This window comes from Corvus moneduloides, chromosome 17 (assembly GCF_009650955.1).
Source record: "Corvus moneduloides isolate bCorMon1 chromosome 17, bCorMon1.pri, whole genome shotgun sequence".
Taxonomy (NCBI): Eukaryota; Metazoa; Chordata; class Aves; order Passeriformes; family Corvidae; genus Corvus; species Corvus moneduloides.
Genome location: NC_045492.1, coordinates 2338857 through 2359473, shown reverse-complemented (window position 1 = coordinate 2359473; position 20617 = coordinate 2338857).

Genomic DNA, 20617 nt, shown 5'->3' with positions numbered 1-20617 from the left:
TGTACATCCTAATTAATGATACCAGCTGTGATTAATTAATAGTAACTAACGATGTGTCTCGCAGCAGATGAATCTGTACATTCCCTGGATCTGACCATGCCTCCCCTACACTACAGCAGGTACATGGTGTTATTCCAGAATAATCTGAGTCTTCCCAACACGCCCCACCAGCAGCTCTGGTTTCCATCCCCCAGCTGGTCGTGGGCTTCCATCCAAATTTGGATAAATCTGTCCTGTAGCAACAGGATAAGGAATTCTAAACTAAACCAGGGTTGATTTAGATAAGGAAGAAGAAGGTTTTTGCAGTGAGGGTGGTGAGGCCTGGCACAGGTTGCCCGGACAGGCAGTGGGTTCCCCATCCTTGGGAGCATTCAAGGTCAGGTTGCTCTGAGCAACCTCACAAAGTGAACTTAGCTTTGCTCACTGCAAGGGGGTGAGAGAAGATGGCTCTAAAGGTCCCTCCCAAACCATTTTGTTGTTCCAAATCTCCATCTCTTGCTGGAATGGGGGTGCAGCACAAGTGTGACTTCTCCCCGCTTCAGCCCTTGTCCCTCCTCAGGAGAATCCTGGCAGCCCACGCTGGGGCCAAAGGGATAATCCCACCCTCCCAAGGCTAATTAGGTAAAAGAACAACATGCAAAGGGTTATTTTGTTACATCCTTAGTCATTTGTGCCATTAATAATGTAAAAGGACACCTCATTAGCCTCTGAGGAGAGGAAAGGTGCAGCAGTCTGTTGAAGGCAGACAACGAGGAGCAGCAGCCTTTCAAAAGGCAGCAGCATTTATCACAATGCATTTGAAGCTGAGCTCTCTGAGACGTGCAATGTTGTTTTACAAAACTCCAAATGAGCATTCCTGCGATTGTAAAACACATCAGGATCTTTGTTCTGCCTTTAATCTGTCAGCTCACCTTCACAAATTTAATGAACTCGTCTAGGTTACAAAATGTTTTATTCAAGACAAAGTCTGATATTATCATTTAAGATGTAAATCCTAAACTAATAGAAGCTGAAGTTGATAATAAAACAGCAATTAATCCACGTTGAGAGTAACAAAAATTAACAAACTGCTGTTCAAATATTTATAGCAGGAAAGTTCTGTTCCTTGCTCATTGATGTCGGCTGACTTTGAAAGTACAACCCCAGCTTGCTGTGGAGCAGAAGTTTCTCCTGTCAGGAGCTGTCTGGCATTTGCTGCGACAGAAACAGCCCCAGTGACAGCAGAACCCCCTTCCAGGGGGAATCATGGAATATCCTGAGCTGGGAGGGACCCACAGGGATCATCCAGTCCAACACCTCTGCCTGCACAGACACCCCAACAACCCCACCCTGGGCATCCCTGGCAGCGCTGTCCCAACGCTCCTGGAGCTCTGGCAGCCTTTCCATTGACCATTCCCTGGGGAACTTTCATTTCTAATGGACTCAATTTTCCTCCTGCTGTTTGTTGTCCTGAATATTTAACTTCTTCTCCATTGCAGCTGGAGAGCTGGGGCAGGAGGGGCAGGGAAGGGATTCCTGAAGAGCTGCAGTTGTGCAGCTGGTGGGTTCCACGTCCGCCTCACTGCACTTGCCTGGCCTGATTGAAACGTTTGATGTGCAATGCACTCAGAGCAACTTTCTAACCCTGGGGACAGACTTTTGTGTCTTGACTTTTGCAGACTCTGTGATTTTTGTTCATCTGAATTCCAGCCAGCAGGAGCAGGACAGGACATGGCGAATGATGCAGGTTGAGGGAATGCTCATCTTCCCATCCCATGCTTTTGCAAAGAAAAACAGGCAAGCACAGAGGGAAGGAAGTGTCTGTCCAGCCAGGAGCTGACCCCTGGAATTCACAGCCTCAGCTCATTGTTGAAGGAGAGGCACCAGAAACAGGTGCAGATACTGAAGAAATGGAAATATATGAAGAAGTCCACAAACAGGGAGGGTTAAAAAGGGTCCAGTTTCCATCTGCAAGGCAAAACCCAGGAAGAACATTCTTGCACAGAGCAGTTCCTCTGTTCCTCACCCACAGGCAGTTTCTTCCAGAAACACTGGAGACACAAAGCCTGGGAAGAGCTCCTTGGATACAGAGGTGTGTTGTGATGGCTCACAGCACCAGTAAGGCACTGCACCATTAACAGGGAGGGGAGAGGGGAGGGCATGGCTCCCAAAACTCTCCCCCAACCCTTCCCACCAAACCTGCCCCGAGGATCCAGACCACCAGCCCCAGCTGCTCCCTTTATTCCTTTGTGCCTCCTCCTGGATTATGCACTGCTCAATCCAAATCTCCAAGGCATTAAAAAAATCATCCGTGCACTCCCAGCCCCTTGCCCAAACCCTCTGTGGGAGTCAGACACATGAAAAACATAAGGGGGGGGGGGGAAAAAGAGTTGTGTGCAAACATTTGCAGTGGCTGCTCACCGATGCATGCAGTCATTTCAGCCCCACCACTGCTCCCAAGCCAAAGTTAAAATTAAAGCTGGCATGTCACTCTGCAGCCAGATGTGTTTCATAATGCATGGGCAGGGTATATTTTATTAATTCTGTTTTTTTGTAGCTCTCTGTTTGCATAAGTTTCATCCTCCCATGAAGCTGCCTGGCTCTGTGTGTTGTGTGTTGTCTTTTTCATTTGTATGTTTTCTCCCTGTGGGATGCTCTTACAGGCTGCTGGGAGGGATCTGAGCAGGTCCCACAGTGGGACAGCAGCAGGAGGGTCCTTGGGACAGAGGGAAGAGAGTCCCAGGGTCAAGAATCAGGCGGGGAAGGTTGTTCTTGACATTGTGTGAGGCTTTTAAGCACGGAGCGATCTCTGCTAGACAGCAGCTCACAGCATTCCCTCGACACCAACCCAAAACCTGCTCGGGATATTCAATATTTTCCGTCAATAAGGCTTGTGGAAGTGTCATTTGCTTATGGGATCTGACTGGTGAAGGGGAAAGAAAAAGCAGGGAGCTTTCGGTGTTCTCCATGCTGACGGACGAGTGATGAAAGCCCCGCTCCCAGGAGGCTGCTGCGCTCTCCCTGTCCCCCTGCAGAACACATCCATGGTCCAGGCAGCCTGGCCAGCTTGGGGGCAGGGGAGAAGCAGCCAGGAGGGGCTGGAAAATCTTATGGGGTCAAGGGAGGGAATTTGGATGATGCTCCAGCCCCGTGTGTCCCACATGTGCTGCTCCAGGCCCCGATGGTGCCAAGGTGAGAGCCCACACGGAGAATCCCAGCCTGTCCTCAGGGAAGCTCCACGTTCTCCTGGTTGTTCTCACAGTTTTTTTCTGGCTCCTTCACGCAGTTTCCACCACTCCAATTCACCATCAGCCTTCTCACAGCCCTGGGAAGCTGTGGCTGCCCCTGGATCCCTGGAAGTGCCCAAGGCCAGGCTGGACGGGGCTTGGAGCAGCCTGGGACAGTGGGAGGTGTCCCTGCCCATGGCAGGGGTGACACTGGATGGGCTTTAAGGTCCCTTCCAACCCAAACCAGTCTGGGATTCTGTGAATTCTGTTTTTTAAGTCTTGGTGAGAAAGATGGAAAAGAACCTTAAATACATCTGATTCACCACAAATCTCCTTTCTGATGTTGAATGACACAGACTAAAATATGTGGGCAAAATGGAAAAGGCAAAAAGCAATGATTACAAAGGAATGATGAATGAATGAAGCAGCACAAGCAGAAAGTTCATACAGAAATAAATATATTTTTTCTTCTATGGAAGTCCATAGATAGAAGGAGATTTGAAAAGAGAGTTTGGGAAATGAACTCTTTACAAAACTCAGGTTTTCCTGCAAAATATTCTCAGGGAATATTCTGGATGCCACACATTGCTGAGGAGCACTTTGGCTGCAAAATTGGAGATTTAACCATATTCCTACACTTTCTCAAACACCAGCGCAGGGAGTCAGGAGCACCAACACCACAAAGCCAATGACAGGAATAAATAAATAAAGCAGAGTGAACATAACATTAATTAAACCTCCAGACAAGTTCATGCAGTGAAATCAATGTCTGCTGTGCAGATGAACTTTAGCTGAGCAAGAAATAGCAGGGCGAAGTGACAACAGGTTACAGAAATCCATAATCCCCCGTGCCGTCCCATCCTTTCCCCCAAAAATGCTCGGAGTGGATGGAAAAATGAAAGTACACCTGTACCTGCCTTCAGCCCTGCATGAGTCAGGGTAGGGAAATGTCCCTTTCTGTCACAATACCATTAAATTCTGGCCCTGAGCACTCACAGGCTGCTCTAATATTTGTTTTCCCAGCGTTTCTGGGCTATTTTTAATGCTATATTTTAAATGCTGCTGCAATATCCAGGCAGCAGCAGCAAGACAAGGTAAAGGAAAACATCATCGTTCACTGCTGGGAGCAGCACACACTCTTCAACGTGCTCATTTTCAGGGCTGAACAGACATTTTTCCTGATTTTTTTTTTTAATGCAGAAAGCTATTAACTGTGCTGGGATGTGCCCTCACATTTAATATCAAAGAGCGAGCCTCACAAGCCAAGATTGTTTCTGATTCCCAGTGCTGGCTGCTCTCTGTATTCCTTCACTTAACAAAGTTCTGATGGAAAATGCCCAGGTAACCAAGTGTTTAGATCAAGAGGCCATTATTTTTTGAGTGACGGAAAAACAAACAAACAAAGGAAAAATCCAAGATAAAATTCTGATTGTTCAGGATAAATTAACATTCAAGATTCCCAGGGGGGGAAAAAAGTGAGGGGAAAAACCACCCCCTGCTTCTGCACAGGTCCATAGGAGGAAACTTGTCAAGAAAAGAGATCTGTTTGTTCAGAATTCAGCCCTTTTTTGCTGTCACACCACGTACAAATAAATACTGGCTTTGAAAATCCTTGTTCTGGCAAACCCTGTGCCAGGAGATCATTCCCCAAGGCCCAGTCACCCCATCCAGCCACTGGAATTTCACTTTCAGGTTTCAGTAAGACCTTCCCTGGACTCAGCACTGCCCCTGTGTTCTCCACACGGAGCATTTTCAGTGCCTTGGCATTTAACCTGCTCACAAAGGCGACCTTCTTCCATGGGAACTCCGTGGGAATAGAAACATCCCCTTTCCCAGCCAGCCTCAGCTGCTCTGCCAGCCACGTGCCCACACTAAAACCACCCAGGTTTAATGTACTGAAGGGGGAACAGGAATTGGGCAGCTCCACAGGACTGTTTATGTGGGGATAAATGAGGAATATTGATGCCTGGGGTGTTCCCTCACCAGCTCTCCAAGTGTTTTTCCTGATCCTGTTAAACTTCCATGGCTGTGACCACTCGGGTGGGCTCCGGTGCTGGAGGAGCCCGAGGGGAGCACAGGGGCTGCTGGGGCTTCCACCAGCTCTGGTGCTCAGAGGATTCTGAGGGGAAAACAAGCACAGAATGACAGAATAGTCCAAGCTGGAAGGGACCTGAGGGATCATCCAGTCCAGCTGCTCAGGGGATGGAACAAAACCTCTGACCTTGGCACTTGGACCGGCTGAGCCCATCTTGGGGTCACCTCCTCCTTCTCCCTCTCCTCTGCTCTCTCGGTGTTTTCTGCAGAGCACAGCCTTGTCCCCCTGTCACTTTGCTGCTGACTGGGCACAACACCAGTGGGATCACGGGGGTTTGGGGACAGGAACTGGGTGTGGAGGAAAAACAGGAATTTGCTTACCTGCAAAAAGAACCACAGAATCCCAGCAGGGTTTGGGTGGGCAGGGATCTTAAATATCATCCAGTTCCACCCACCCACGGGCAGGGACACCCTCCACTATCCCAGGCTGCTCCAAGCCCTGTCCAGCCTGGCCTGGAGACTCCAGCCTGGCTCCAGCTGATTCCCAGCTCACACCTCCTGCCTGGCTAAGTTAAACAATGTGCAGTCAGCCCTCGGTGGGTACTGACTGAAGGAGATTTTAGCAGCACACAAACAACAGCATCTCCTTGCCCTCACTTTGAGCAGTTTTCCTCGCTGGGCAACTGCTGGGAGGGAGGACAACCTTCCCCAGCCCACTCACTCTTCTTTTCTGATGACAGCAATTGAATCCAGTCAGCTTCATGCTCAATTTGGCATTATTTAAATGACTGCAAGAGGAATAAAATGCTTGGAAATACAAATTCTCATGCACTCATGTGCTAACACACCGTGCAGATCTGACTGCTGCAAACAAAAGGCACATCTAAGTGGCAAGTGTTTATTACAGAAGTTCAACCTTCAGGATCATCTTTGCTTATTTCCAGCCCCTTTGATTTAATTGCTTTATTTCAGTTTATCCATCAGCAAAGCTGTTGAAAAGCATTTCGTAAAGAGAGTTTTATCTTTAATCTACAGCTCGTGTATTTCTTGATTTGTCCCTTTAAATCTGTGGCCCTTCCTATAATCTCCAGGGTCTTTCTTGCCTGGAAAAGTGAAGGAAGTGATGTGAACTCCCCTAGTAACTGCAAGAACAAGTTACACACCCACCTGGGGATTTGTGCAGAGCAGTTAGGGCACGTTCCTGCTCAATTACACTAATTACCTGCACTGAATTAAAGAGCATCTTCACGTGTAACTGGTTTAGGATGGGGGCCCTCTGAACATCTCCTTCGGTTTCTGTCTATAGATATTTCCCTGGAAAGCCTTCACTGGTATTTGGGGCAGGTTTTTGGGGAGCTAAAGCTTCCTGCAGAGGAATCACAACATTCAATTAAGGAAAATGGACTTGCCTGAAATTTTCTTTTCCTCGAGAAGAGCTACTTGAAGTTTTGTACAGCAGGTCCCTGTGCTGGTGAGCTGAGGGCAACAAAATATGGTCAAAATGATGACAGTGTCCTGCACCATCAGAGCATCACAGAAACACTGAGGTGGGAAAAGCTGTCTAAGAGTCCAGCCCCTAAGCCAGCACTGCCAGGACCACCACTAAACCTTGTCCCCAAGTGCCACATCCACGTGTTTTTGGAACGCTTCCAAGAGCAGTGACTTCACCACTGCACTGGGCAGCTGTGCCAGTGCCTGACCAGCCTTGCAGGGGAAAAAAAATTCCCAAATATCCAATCTAAACCTTCCCTGGTGAAGTTTGAGAAGGTTTTCTCCCATCCTGTCCCTGTTCCCTGCGAGCAGAGCCCGACCCCCCCCCCCACCCCCGGCTGCCCCCTCCTGTCAGGGACTTGTGCAGAGCCACAAGGTCCCCCCTGAGCCTCCTTTGCTCCAGGCTGAGCCCCTTTCCAGCTCCCTCAGCTTCTCCCCATCCCACCTGTGCTCCAGCCCCTGGGGTTCTTTTCAGTGTCCTGGCTCTGGGAGCACAGGAATGTGAACCCATTTTCTCACACTGAGACATGGAGCCAAAAGTGCTTCAAAGGAAAACACAACGACTCATCCTTTCAGGGCCTTTACTGCTGAGAAAATGGAAACTTGTGGCTGCCTCATCCCTGGAAGTGCCCAAGGCCAGGTTGGATGGAGCTCTGAGCAGCCTGGGCTAGTGGAAGGTGTCCCTGCCCATGGCAGGGGGTGGGATGGGATGACCTTTAAGGTTCTTCGCTATCCAAACCATTCTGGGATCTGTGACCTGTCCTAGGAACCTCAGAGAGCGTTTCCTCATTTGCTGCCTCCTGATTCATTCCCAGGATGGTTTCTACACAAAAAGAAGAGTCAGCACCAAAATTAAATCCAGCCCCAAGTTGCCCATCACCCCAGCAGCAATCTCTGGGTGTGGAGGGTCCTCATGAAGACACTTGATGAGAAGCACACCAGTTCCCGACATTGGCATGTGAAGAGCAGAGCCCAAAAAGGAGGGGAAGACAAAGGACTTGGGATAAGAGTTTTGTGCATGCAGGGGAAAACCCTCTGAAAGGGATGGTGTGAGCTGGGGGTGGGTTTAATGCTCCACATCACACGTCTCCTTCCCAGAGCTAAAATAAGGAACTATTAGCGAGGCTGCCAGAACTGGCACAGGCAGGAGCTGATCGTGGGTGGGAGCAGCTCGGGAGTGAGGAGCAGCTCCAAACTCATGGCTCAGCCGGGGGACCTCACTGTCCTGTGGGGTTTAGTTCTCTGAAACTGGGAGGGGAGGTCACAGCAGAGCACTAAGGCCCAGCCTGGCTCAGCAGCCACCCTCTGGGAGGGCACACTATTGACTGCCTCCCTCTAATTTAGGTGCTGGGCTTTGGGATCCTTTTTCTCTGCTTCCCTCGACTCTTCTCCCATTCACAGAAAGCCTAATTTGGCTCTTGTTGTGAAAAGGAGAAAATGCATCCAGTGAACACAGGAAATTTAGGGGCACTTGGCCAAGTTTCAGGGTAGGTGTGTGGAAACTCAGTCCTCATTAAGAGCTATTAAATCCTAAAGAAAAACCTCCCCAGGATCATCCACTGCCCAGGTTTGTCACTGACCTCCCTTCCCCTTTAGTCCACGTTTCACCTCATTGTTTCCTCCCTTCTGAAATACAGCATGACAAGAAATAAATTAATTTCCTTCTTCCTCAGAGTTAGAATTGCTCCCACAGCCCAAAGGAAACTCGGAGCACACACAATATCCAGTGGTAAGGACAAACCCTGGAATTGCAGCTTTTATTCCCCATTCACCTGCAAATGGAAGAAGTAGGGAAGATGGGAACTTACTTGGCCTTTTCAGAGAGGCCTCCCCTGGATGCTCAGGGGCTCCTGTGACCAAAGCCACGCTCCACAGCTGTGCTCCAGGGTGGGTGGCAGACAGTTTGATCCTTGCCTAAAGATTTTGAGGCTGCTGACACCTGGCATGGAAAAGCTGCTTGCACCAAAGATATCCCAAGTAACCAAAGCTCTGGATAATCTCTCACTCCCACTGGGGAATTTCGGTGCCCAGCTGGTGCAGGGATGCAGCAAGGGCAAATGCCAGACCTAGGAAAAGGCATCCCTCTGATCCAAGGTGGCTCTGGGAATGCAGGGTAGAAAGCAGCTGAACCAGGGCTCTGCAGGTATTTGGGATTTCCCTCCAGAAGGGCAGCGAGCAGAAAAGCCAGGATGAGTTCCTGATCCCTGGGGAAGCGGGAGATACTAAAAGCAGTGCCAGAAGCAGAGGTAGGACCTGTCCCAGCTTTCAGCAGCTCCTCAGAACTGTTTTGGCTGCGAGCTCCCAGCGAGGCAAAGCACTTTTTTTTGCCACAGGATTCCCAAAAAAAACGAGAGAGAGAGAGAGAAAGCAATTTCCATGACAACACAATGGGATGAGAGAGGAAACCCTCATTTTCATGGAGAATGGTGCACACAAAAAAATTAGGGTAATATAATAAGAAAGGGGCTCTTCAAATCCAAATGTCCCTTTCAGAAGGAGCAGAGAGGGGTGAAATCAGCAGTCTCCAGTCATTCACACGATGAGCCCCAGCTCCTCCTCCACAGAAACATGATTAGCCCATATATCCATGGGCACAAAGCACTGCTGTGAGTGAGGATCTCATGGCCAGCACATGGAACAATCCATTCCTCCCACAAAAGTGACAAATAAGGATAATTCCACCTCATTTACGAGACGGCTCTTTGGCCTGGCTGCAATAAAACTGCAACAATTGTAATGGCACGGGCACACAAATTATCTTTTGTGGAATTACAAACTTTTGAGGAATTGGGCATTTCACTGCATCAGTCTGCCTGGCTTTTATTATGGACTGTGACCCAGGACAGGCAGCACACACAGCCCAGGGGAGAGCAGCCACGTTTTCCAGAGGAAGTGAGTGGGGAAAAGGACCCTGGCCACGATTCAGGGTTTATCAATGGCAATGTCAATCTTTCCACCCTGGGAAAGATTTGTGATAAGGTTAAAGATACCTCACACTGTTCTTCCCTTCCCCTCACACAAATTTACAATCCCAAGGACACCTGTTAGGATGAGTGGAGATAAGAAAGGACAGTCATATTTCCTTATCTGGATCTCTCTGCTTTATAGCCCTTCAGCCTCAGTGGGGAGGAGTGGTTTTATTCCCAGAGAACGTCCCTGGGAAGGTTGTGAACAGCTTTCTAAACACTCAGTGGCCTCCTGAGACAGCAGCTGTGATCCACACCATGAATAAAGGCCTCCTACCCACACAGACACAGACAGAAATCCATGGGAGTTCATCCAGCCCAGCCCCCCTCCAGACAGGGGGGTCCCATCCCATAAATACTCCAGGCTTGTTTTGATCTGGGGTACCATCCAAACCCAGATTGCCCACCCTGGCTGTGCTGGAGGCAGTGGGACACTGAGCATCAAGATTTTATCTGTGAGGTTCAACAATCAGAGCCTGCATTAAATAATTAAGGTAATCAGAGAAACATTCCCAGGGCATACAAAGCCACAGGAGTGTCAGCATCCTCTGCTACCTCCTTGTCTGGATTTTGAAACAGCTCCTGTTTGACACCCTGCTTAATCTATTGTTAATACATTCTTTCATTGTGACAGCACTTTATGAACAAATTCTTCTATAAAATCTTACAATGATGCAATCTAGTCCTAAGCTCCTCTGAATTTGCTAAATTTGGGCTTGGGATGCGACCTAGAATTTGTACTTAGGCAAGGTTTGAGAAATGCTGGAGCTTTAAAATTAGATGGCAGAAAAGGTGCATTTGTGAGGACAATATCGAAGTCAAAACATGGGAAATGCCGAGATTGTATTCAAACCTTCGTCCAGATTATTATTCTACACAAGGAATTTCTTTTTCCTTGCAACAATGGGCCCGTAATTAGGCTTCCTCCTGTGCTGAGCAGCACACGGCTCAGTGCCCAGGCAGCATGCCCTGCTCTCACAGCAGGATGTGCCAGGCATGGGTGGCAAGGGATTTGTCCTTGTCCACAGGGAAAATCAAGTGCCTTTGATGCCTGAAGAGGCCACCTAAAAACAGAGGCTAGGCAGGAATAAGGGAATGAAGGTAGTATTGATTTGAAGGGCCTTCAAGGTACACCCTGGGCAGGCCAAAGGCTGCACCCAACACAGACCCCAGGTCACGAGTTCTTCACACTTTGATAGGTTTGGTCCATTTGCATATCAGGATCAATTCTCCAATTAAAGCTTCAGTTAATGATGTAACTACCCCAGGTTTGCCCTCCTCCTCAGAGGCCTTAGTTTACACATTTTGGGGCCTGGGACAATCAAGGTGTCCCTTGGAGAGCAGGCCTGGAGAGGCTTTGTTATGTGTACCTGGCATGAGAGAGCAGAAGTGAACAGGCCACACGAAACTCCAGAGTTACACACCAGGCAGTGCAGGAGTTGAAAAATAGAAAAGTTAAAACCTAAGGCATCACCTTCAGGAGGCAGTGCAGGTTTTGGGGGGACTCTCCATGACCCACTGGAGGAGCTTCATGTGCAGGGACTGTGGCAGACGCCGGAGATGGCTCCGCTGATGTCTCAGAGGAATTGCTTGCTGGAAGGAGCTGAGCAGTCCCATTTAGATGATGAAAGCTTGGTGAGACCACTCCTGCCCTGAGGTGACCTGTGCACATCTCTTGGGCTCCTGGTACCATCTGTGCTGTGACCCTGCAGCTCTTGGCCGTGTTGGGCAGGATTCCATCTGCTGGAACACCCCCTTGAGCTCAGCCAACAGCTCTCCTGAGAGTGCCGAGCCTCAGGAGAGGTGGACATCGAGTTCCCAACTGCTCAGGAATTCTCACAGCACTGTGTGTGCAGGGAAATGTTCCTACAGTGCCTTTGGGATTCACAGAGTCATTTAGGTGGGAAAAGGATTCTGAAGCCATCAAGTCCAGCCATTAACCCTGCACTGCCAAGGCCACCACCAAGCCCTGTCCCCAAGTGCCACATCCACGGAGCTTCTGAGCTCCTCCAGGGATGGGGACTCTACCACCTCCCTGGGCAGCTGTGCCAGGGCTAGACAACCCTTTCCATGAAGAAATTTTCCCTATTATCCAATCTAAACCTTCCCTGGGGCAAATTGAGGTCATTCCCTCTCCTCCTGTCCCTGTTCCCTGGCAGCAGAGCCCGACCCCCCCGGCTGCCCCCTCCTGTCAGGGACTTGTGCAGAGCCACGAGGTCCCCCCTGAGCCTCCTTTGCTCCAGGCTGAGCCCCTTTCCCAGCTCCCTCAGCCACTCCTGGGGCTCCAGCCCCTTCCCTGGACACACTCCAACTCCTCAATGTTTTTATTCTTTTCCTGAGGGGCCCAAAACTGCCCCCAGGACTGGAGGTGCCTCAGCAGTGCCAGCACAGGGTCTGGGCACTGCTCTGGCCCTGCCGGCCACACTGGAGCTGGTCCAGGCCAGCAGGAGGTCTCATTCCAGGGTTGTTAAAGACATCCAGACACAGATTCTCCCCGTGTTCAGCCTGTGCCACCCAGCTGTGCTGGCTGACCCTCCACCCCTGCAAAGGCTCTGAGCCAACCTCGCCCCATGCAGCCAAACCACTTTCAACTCACCCGTGCTCCAGGTTTGGAACGTGGGAACAGGAGGAGGAAGAAGGAAGGCAAGAGATGAAGGGGAAATCTCTGCTATTTGATCTGCTGAAATGAAAATGTCTAAGAGCCCTTCCTTGAAGTGCACGAGGATGAAAGGAGCAGGAGCACAGCTTCATGTGCTTGTTTGCCTGCATTTGAGAATAAAACTGAAATAAAAGCTGAAGAAGAAAACTCCTTTCTCCTCATTTTGTCTGAGGACAGAATGCAGACAGCAGGGTTTGTATTTACCTCTCATTTGGATTCAACTAATGTGTCCTGTGAATACATTTTTAGAAACTATTTTTCTTCAGGAATACATTTTTTATTAGCTGTTATTGCTCAATTTGTGCTGGTTTCTAAAGAAGTCGTGTGGCTGGTAGGGACAGATGAAGAGGAGTGATTCATGACTCACTGCAAGGATCGAAGTTTTTATGAAGCCTCATCACTCATGCATTTCACAGGTTTTTAAGCCCAGGTGAGCACACTGAAGCACTTGTGGCCTGTCTGGAATGGTACCAGGAGTAGGCACAGGGATACAGATCCAGTTTTTTCCCAAAGGAGAGCCCGGCTGGAGGCTGACAGAGATCTCAGCACACATCCACGGCTTTTCAAATCCTTTCATTGCCTTCAACCCCCAAACCAATGGAGCTTTCCTCCCCTACTCCTCTATTCCCCCTCCTCTCCCACACTGTAGCTTACAGGACAAATTTAATCAGGTTGGGATTTCACTTCTTCATTCACAGGGTCATTTGAGTGACAACACCATTTTTTTTGACAGCAGAACAAGTTTTCCCATTAACATCCAAAGGGCAAGGCCAAACTGGGAACACAAGAGGAAAAAAAAGCCCAGAAAATGTGTTCAGGTCCCTGGCGCAGCAGGGTCAGGACATTTCAGGCTGCACAGGATCCCTGAATTCCTCCTGCAGTGATAACAACACCCTCACACTGATGCATAAGTAGACGCTCTGCAATGCACATTCTCCATACAAATATATTTTCTGGGTAGGGATATATGTGGAAAATATTCCATAAGTGGGGAATACATCTCTCTCCATCTAAAGATACCATTTGGGATTTCAGACCCATTTCTTTGGTCGTGCTGAATGACTTACCACTGAAATCAGTCTTCAACTAACCAAAATCCATTCTTTTCTCCCATTATCCACTGGAGGAAAGAAAAACAAGCGACTGGAACAATTGAAAGGGAACAGAAAAGAAAAAATCTCCTGCTCTACCTACTCCTGCTTCACCACCTGGAGGCTGGAGGGCTTTTCCAGGTATTTTGTGGACAAACTCGCAGAGCAGGGAGGTCACACCCTGGGCTCCAGCAGCGCCAGGGGACGGGGCCCTGAGTTAAGTGTAAGGTTCCATCAGGAGTGGATGACAGCCTGTGAAGGGAGTGAAGACACGGCACAGATTGCAGGCAGCTCCCCCTCCCACACACGGAGGCTGGAGCAGGGAAGAGCCAGGCAGGGGAAGGCAGAGGATCACTGCTATTTCTCCCAGCCTCTGAATTACAAGGCTGAGAAAAACACCTTTTGTTTCCTCTTTTCTTCCTTCTGAAATAATCAACCAAGCCTAGAGACACTCTAACAATAATTCATGTCCTTGCTTCCCTTTCCTGGTCAGCTTACTTGGGAAGTGTTACACAAATTGCATCCCAGGAATGTTCTTTTGTTCTCCTTTGAATTAGCTGGTACAGGGGCATAAACCAGGAGAGTTTTATGCTGAATATTAAGAACAAATCCTTCTCTGTGAGGGTGGGGAGGCCCTGGCACAGGGTGCCCAGAGAAGCTGTGGCTGCCCCTGGATCCCTGGCAGTGCCCAAGGCCAGGTTGGACAGGGCTTGGAGCAACCTGGGACAGTGGAAGGTGTCCCTGCCCATGGCAGGGGTGGGGCTGGATGGGCTTTAAGGTCCCTTCCAACCCAAACCATTCTGGTTCTTCTATGAAACATCTTCTCATCCTTTTCTGGAGGAAAACCTAAACAAAAAGAGCATTTAGGAAATGATAAACTTGTAGAACACAAAATGCCCTGCATGAGGAAAACTGCAAAAGAGTAATTAAAAAATGATGACAAGGAGGATGTGGCCTTTTGCAGAATTCAGTAATCAAGAAGTTCATCTGCTCAGCACAAACCAAATTATTTTCTTGGTAGAAATATCTAAAGTGCTATTGGATTTAAGGAGCCTGCAGAAGTAGGTACACATTTTAATTGCTGGGAAAATAAATTAAAGGCAAGCACAGTGCACTGTGCTGACTGATGGAGTTGGGGTGGAAAGGTGTCATTACATTGTTTTGTAAGAGTTCTATTATCTCAGAGAAGGTGTAATCTAAAAAACTGTGGGTGAAGGTGACAAGGGCTGATTCTTCTGCGCAGACACTTAGTCCTGTAAGGATGAGGAGTGTGTAGGGATGAGGAGAGTGTAGGGAATGAGGAGTGTGTAGGGAATGAGGAGTGTGTAGGGATGAGGAGAGTGTAGGGAATGAGGAGTGTGTAGGGAATGAGGAGAGTGTAGGGAATGAGGAGAGTGTAGGGAATGAGGAGTGTGTAGGGATGAGGAGTGTGTAGGGATGAGGAGAGTGTAGGGATGAGGAGTGTGTAGGATGTGTGTAGGGAATGAGGAGTGTGTAGGGATGAGGAGTGTGTAGGATGTAAGGATGAGGAGTGTGTAAGGATGAGGAGTGTGTAGGGATGAGGAGTGTGTAGGATGTGTGTAGGGAATGAGGAGTGTGTAAGGATGAGGAGTGTGTAGGGAATGAGGAGTGTGTAGGATGTGTGTAGGGAATGAGGAGTGTGTAAGGATGAGGAGTGTGTAGGGAATGAGGAGTGTGTAGGATGTGTGTAGGGAATGAGGAGTGTGTAAGGATGAGGAGTGTGCAGGGATGAGGAGTGTGTAGGATGTGTGTAGGGAATGAGGAGTGTGTAAGGATGAGGAGTGTGCAGGGATGAGGAGTGTGTAGGATGTGTGTAGGGAATGAGGAGTGTGTAAGGATGAGGAGTGTGCAGGGATGAGGAGTGTGTAGGATGTGTGTAGGGAATGAGGAGTGTGTAAGGATGAGGAGTGTGCAGGGATGAGGAGTGTGTAGGATGTGTGTAGGGAATGAGGAGTGTGTAAGGATGAGGAGTGTGCAGGGAGTGAAGCTCAGCAGGAGCAGTGGTGGGCAGGGGTAGAAGGAGGGGCCCATGTCCAAGCCCCACTCCCCAGTAACACCAGTGCAATCCCCCCTCCTGTTTGGGGAACCTGCTGAAGCAGAACTTGCCCGTTCTCTCCACACCCCACAAATGTAGGAGTTGGGGTGTCTGACCCAGCAGGGCTTTGTTTTATCAGCTCAGCAATCCTTCAGTCAGTTCCTGTGGGGATTCGTGGAAGTTTCCTCCTGCAGTCACTGCAAACACACTGAGAATTTTTCAAGAGTGACAAGAGCACTCTTCAGCAGCAGTGTCATCAGCAAAACAGGCTGAGGAACAGATAAATATTGTGACAATGTCACTTCATCCACACGATGGAGAAAAGAAACCTGTTCCAGGAGCCCAGCATTTCAGAGAATACTGGTGTGTTTTACAAAACATTTTGGTTTTAACTTAGTGCCCATCATGGGATAAAATTGCTAAATCAAGCTTTGAAGCAGCTATTTAAACTATTGAAACACCCTGGGGGAGGTTAAAAGCCCTGCAGATGTGGCACTTGGGGACATGGTTTAGTGGCTTGGCAGTGCTGGGGGAATGGTTGGACTCCATGGTCTTGAAGGTCCTGTCCAACCTAAATAATTTTCAAGATTCTGAAGACAGAAGGGGCCTAGATCTCCCTCCTGGACTCTCAGAATCCTGGAGGGAGCCAAAAATCCATAAATCATCAGGGCTTCATCGAAGCCAAGGGAAACAGGAGACTCTACAGCACTTACAGACCTGCCCTCACAGGTTTAGCTCTTGGTAAGAGCAAGTAAAAAAAAAATCTGAAATCTGAAATTCCTTTCCCCTGAAATCTGGGAAGAGCAACAGAACCAGAGGGAATTTTACCTTGAATGCTGTCCCTGGGATGAGGCGCACGAGCAAAGCTCCCAGGAGTGGGGTAAGAGCAGGTATCTTCTGAAATGTTCTGCACCAGCAATGGCAGCAAATAGGCTGAGGGGGCTGTCACCTGGGAACAGAGGACATCAAAGTCTGCAGGCAAAAGCTGCTTTTCTTCTGTTTCCCTCAAATATGTTGGGTTTGATGCCAGCCTTGGCAGTGCCACCTATTTATAGCTGTTGGCCAATGACAACAGCAAGATTTGAAACTCAAATGCAGAGCATCCCAGCCCTTTGGGAACAGCTTTTCCTGCACCTTGGGCTCCTTAAACAAAGCTGACTGAGAGGATAAACTGAGCTCTGTAAGGCAGGAAGGGCAGTGATGGTCTCTCATAGGCTGTCATTCACTTTTCTCCAAAAATATCTGAGAAGTCACAGCAAATCAAGAGGAACAGCCCATCAAGGGCGAGGAGGGATGCAAAGCCATCCTGGCTTCCCAAATATCACACTCCAGCTCTACCCTGAGTCACTGCTCATCTCCAGCCCGGTGAGATGAGGGTCTGCAGCATTTGTTAGACAGGAAATCGCTCCAGCAAGGATTCCCTTCATATCCCACAGCATGGGCTCGGAAATGCTCCTGAAGGGTGCCATGGCTGGCTGTTTCTTTCCACTGAGACTAAAGCCAAGCAGGAGGCTCACGGGATTTGCTCATGGCTGTGCTGAGGCTGTGATTTTCCCCATGGATGCTTTCCTCCACCCATGCACAGCTCTGCCTGTCCTCAGGCTCTGTCAAAGGCCAAGCCTGCCCACACCTTGCATTTGTGTTCTCTTTGTGTCTTATCCCCTTAGGATCTTCTTTGTGTGCCTCTTTGGGGCCTGGCAGTGCTTTAGTGGGGCCTGGGAGAGACCTTTTCCCTGACATTCTCCTGGAAATGCCCTGAACAAGGGAATCTCAGTTCATTTTTCTTTCTGCCCCGTTTCCTTTGCCGGACACTCCTGCTCTGGGATGGTGGATGCTTTAAAGAGTGCCTGTCACCAGTGCTGCTGCCCATGGCAGGGGGTTGGAACATGAGGATTTGGAAGGGCACAAACCATCCTGGATTCCATGAATTCCACAATTCTGTGCTCTTGGATAGCTCTCCAGGACAAGGCTGTCTCCTGTGTGGCCTCAAAGTGCTTCTCCAGAACCACTGACTCATTGAATGGCACCTTTGGTGTCCGCTGAACCCCGGGTTTTATACCAGTGACCTGTGATCAAAACTCCCAGCAGAGGGTCCCTGCCCAGGGGATTTGATCTTTCTGGGAAGTCCCATGGAAGCTTTTGACACAGGGCTACAAAATCCTTGTGCCAGCTCTGGCCTTTCATCCCCGATGCCAGATGGGCACAGCCACGGGGACCTGGAGGAGGGCAGAGGGGCAGGGGCAGCACAGGCAGCACCCTCAGCCATGCAAACACACACTGGTGGTGCCAGCAGCAGCTCCAGCAGGGGGAAACACCCAGAGAACCCATCTCCAGCCCCCTGTGAGCACCCCAACCACAGGGATGGGCACGGGGGCAGGGAAGGGGCGCAGGGATCTGGCACAAACCCCAGCACAGCCCCTGCTGCGTTCTCAGGCAGCCTCACGTGCAAAGGGGCTCTCAGCACTGCTCTGCTCCTCCTAATGAGATGTGATGGTCCCAGAAGCTCCTCACTCATTTTCTGGTGTTTCTCCACCCTTGTAGCCTCCAGATAGGCTGAGAGATGCTTTCCTTACTTTAATTTTGCTCAGAGACCAGGCAAAACAAGAAGACAAGGCAAGCCCTGCTGTTCCAAATAAATGACAGAGCGAGGCTGTCCAGAGGCACAGAAGTTATGTGAGTGTGTTGTTTTTCTTGCCAGAGTAGAGTTTAATTTTCCATAAGGACGCTGCTGAGAAATGTTTCTGGGAAGATGTAGGGGATGAAGGATTTATAAAGTCACATTTTTTCTGCTTCAGCTGCTGGATGCCTCCCCACCAACCTCTCCCTTGCTCTCCCCTGGGCCCAGCCCCCCAGATTTACCAGGTTAGCACCGAGTTAACATCTCTGATGTGCAGCAGCCGGGAAAAGCAGGAGTTTAACAAGATAGAGCAGGAAAATAAATACATTTCCTGCTGTTAGTGGCACTGCTGGTTTGAGGAGGGATGGGAAGAAGTGCTGTGCAGAGAGAAGACCTTTAGGAACATCCTGTTCTGGGCTGAATGCATTTCAGGAGTCACCAAACAACACGGAGAGTTCAGTGTCCAGCCAGCCAAGATGTCTCACGTGGACTTAGAGAATTCCTGCCCATTTATGCCCAAGGATAACCCATAACCATGCCCCTGTCCTTCAGGGACACACGGTGCTGGGGTCCCTGGTAGCTTTTTGGTTTCTTGTAGCAATTAATTTTCTTCCATAGGTGCAGATGCTGCCCAAAAGATTGGTAAAAGGGTCCTCCTGGCAGGAACTTGAGCTGGTGTGGATCCATTGGCACGAATGGGAGCTCTTAGAGAGCACCCACAAGGACATTGGGCTCCTCTCAGCTTTGGGGCTGAAACAATGAGACAGCAGCAGAAGTTTAAACCCAGAGGTACTTTAAAATAAAGGAAATTAACACAAAATATAGAAAAGAAAAATGAAAACCTCTTCTAAACCACTGCATTTTCAGAGAGAGAGGTCCCAGGCTGGTCTTTTCAGCCAGATGACAGATTTCGTTTTGAATCCTCCTCTCTCAAGCCTTCTCCTCTCACCATTGCTCTAAAAGATCATCCAGGCTCTTCCTACAACTTTTCCCTGTGCTCCTTCCATTGTCACCCAGCTGACAGTCAAGGATATTGTTCATTTTAGATTTTCCATGCTCTGCTTTGGGTCACTCACCAGAATTAACAGCATGCCCAGTCTCTCTTCCAGCTGCCAGCTCTCCTCACTCCCTGACACAAGATGGGATTTCATCCATCAGGTTCCTTCATTCAGGCAGCACAGAAACAAGCACAGCTGCAAGGAACTCCTCATGGAGAGAGGTGAGACTCTCTGGAAACAAAGGGTGTGGAAATGGCATTCCCATCTTTCCTTGTGCAGCATTTCCATATCCCTGTTGTGTTAAGCTATGGACTCTCCATTTTATTGTTTTGGGGTTTTTTCCTCTTACACATGACACTTTTCTTTAATTGGTTATCACACTTCCTTTCATTGGTTAATTATTCCCTTTCCACTCTATGCACAAGAGGAAACCCACTCATTTCATGGACTAATTGTGCAGGTAATCAGATCACCACCACTCACTAACGGTGTCAGCCCAAATTCCACACCCAGACGTGTCCTGGTCCATCTTCACTGGAAAATTGTCCCTTCCTGAGACCAGAGACCTCCTCTTTCCAGCATTCCCACTGCAAGTGCCTTCCCCAGCCTCCAGCAGGGATTCAACCCCTCAGCTCCATTTGGGGACCAGGAGAGGGACACAGCAGGGCAGGGACAGCTCAGTGACACCACTTCAGCACTTCAGTAGGTCTCAGCCTTGCCTAAAAGCACTTTTTGGCCCACATCCCACCTGCCCTGGGCAGGGCAGCTGATCCAGCACAGGCAGCTCTGGAATTGGGGCGGACTCTCCGCTCTTCCCGCTGCTGGAGCAGGGGAAGCCCAGTGGGGGATCCACTGCTGGCAGAAACAAACTCCATCTGACTGCTGAGAAGTTCGGCTCTTCCCTGCCTCACTTTTCTTATCCTTAAATGCCTCCCTCTCTCCTCTCCCACACAGAGAGCATTTCCAGGAGAACTGAGCTCCTGTGGTGTCTCCTTGCAGTCAGCTTCCAGAGCAGCTTGGAATTTCAACACATCCCTCAGAGAACCAGAAGGAAAGGTCACCAGGAGTGGACTTCCTTTGCTTTTTTAACTAATAATTTTTTAGTTTTCAAAGCCAAGCCCTTATCACTAAAAAAAAAAAAAAAAAAGGCAGAGAAGACATCAAAGTCTCCATCAGATTAGGCCTGAAACCTCAGAATTTTATTATAAATAAAAAGAAATCATTTCTCCTTTCTTGAGTGTGCAGATTTAAGAGACTGAATAAACATTTTGGCTTTTAATAAAACATCTCTTTTCCAGTCTTACGGTAGCACAGAGAATTTGGAATCATAGGCAGATTCAAAGCGGGCAACTTCAAGGTTGGATCAGGTCACCAAGAGCCTTGTCTGACTGTGTTCTGAAACCCTCCCAGAATGTTCATCCCTCATATTCATGGACAACCTGTTCTGGTGCCTCCCAACTCCAGGAGCTCAACAGCTTCACCCAAGGCTCTATAAAAGG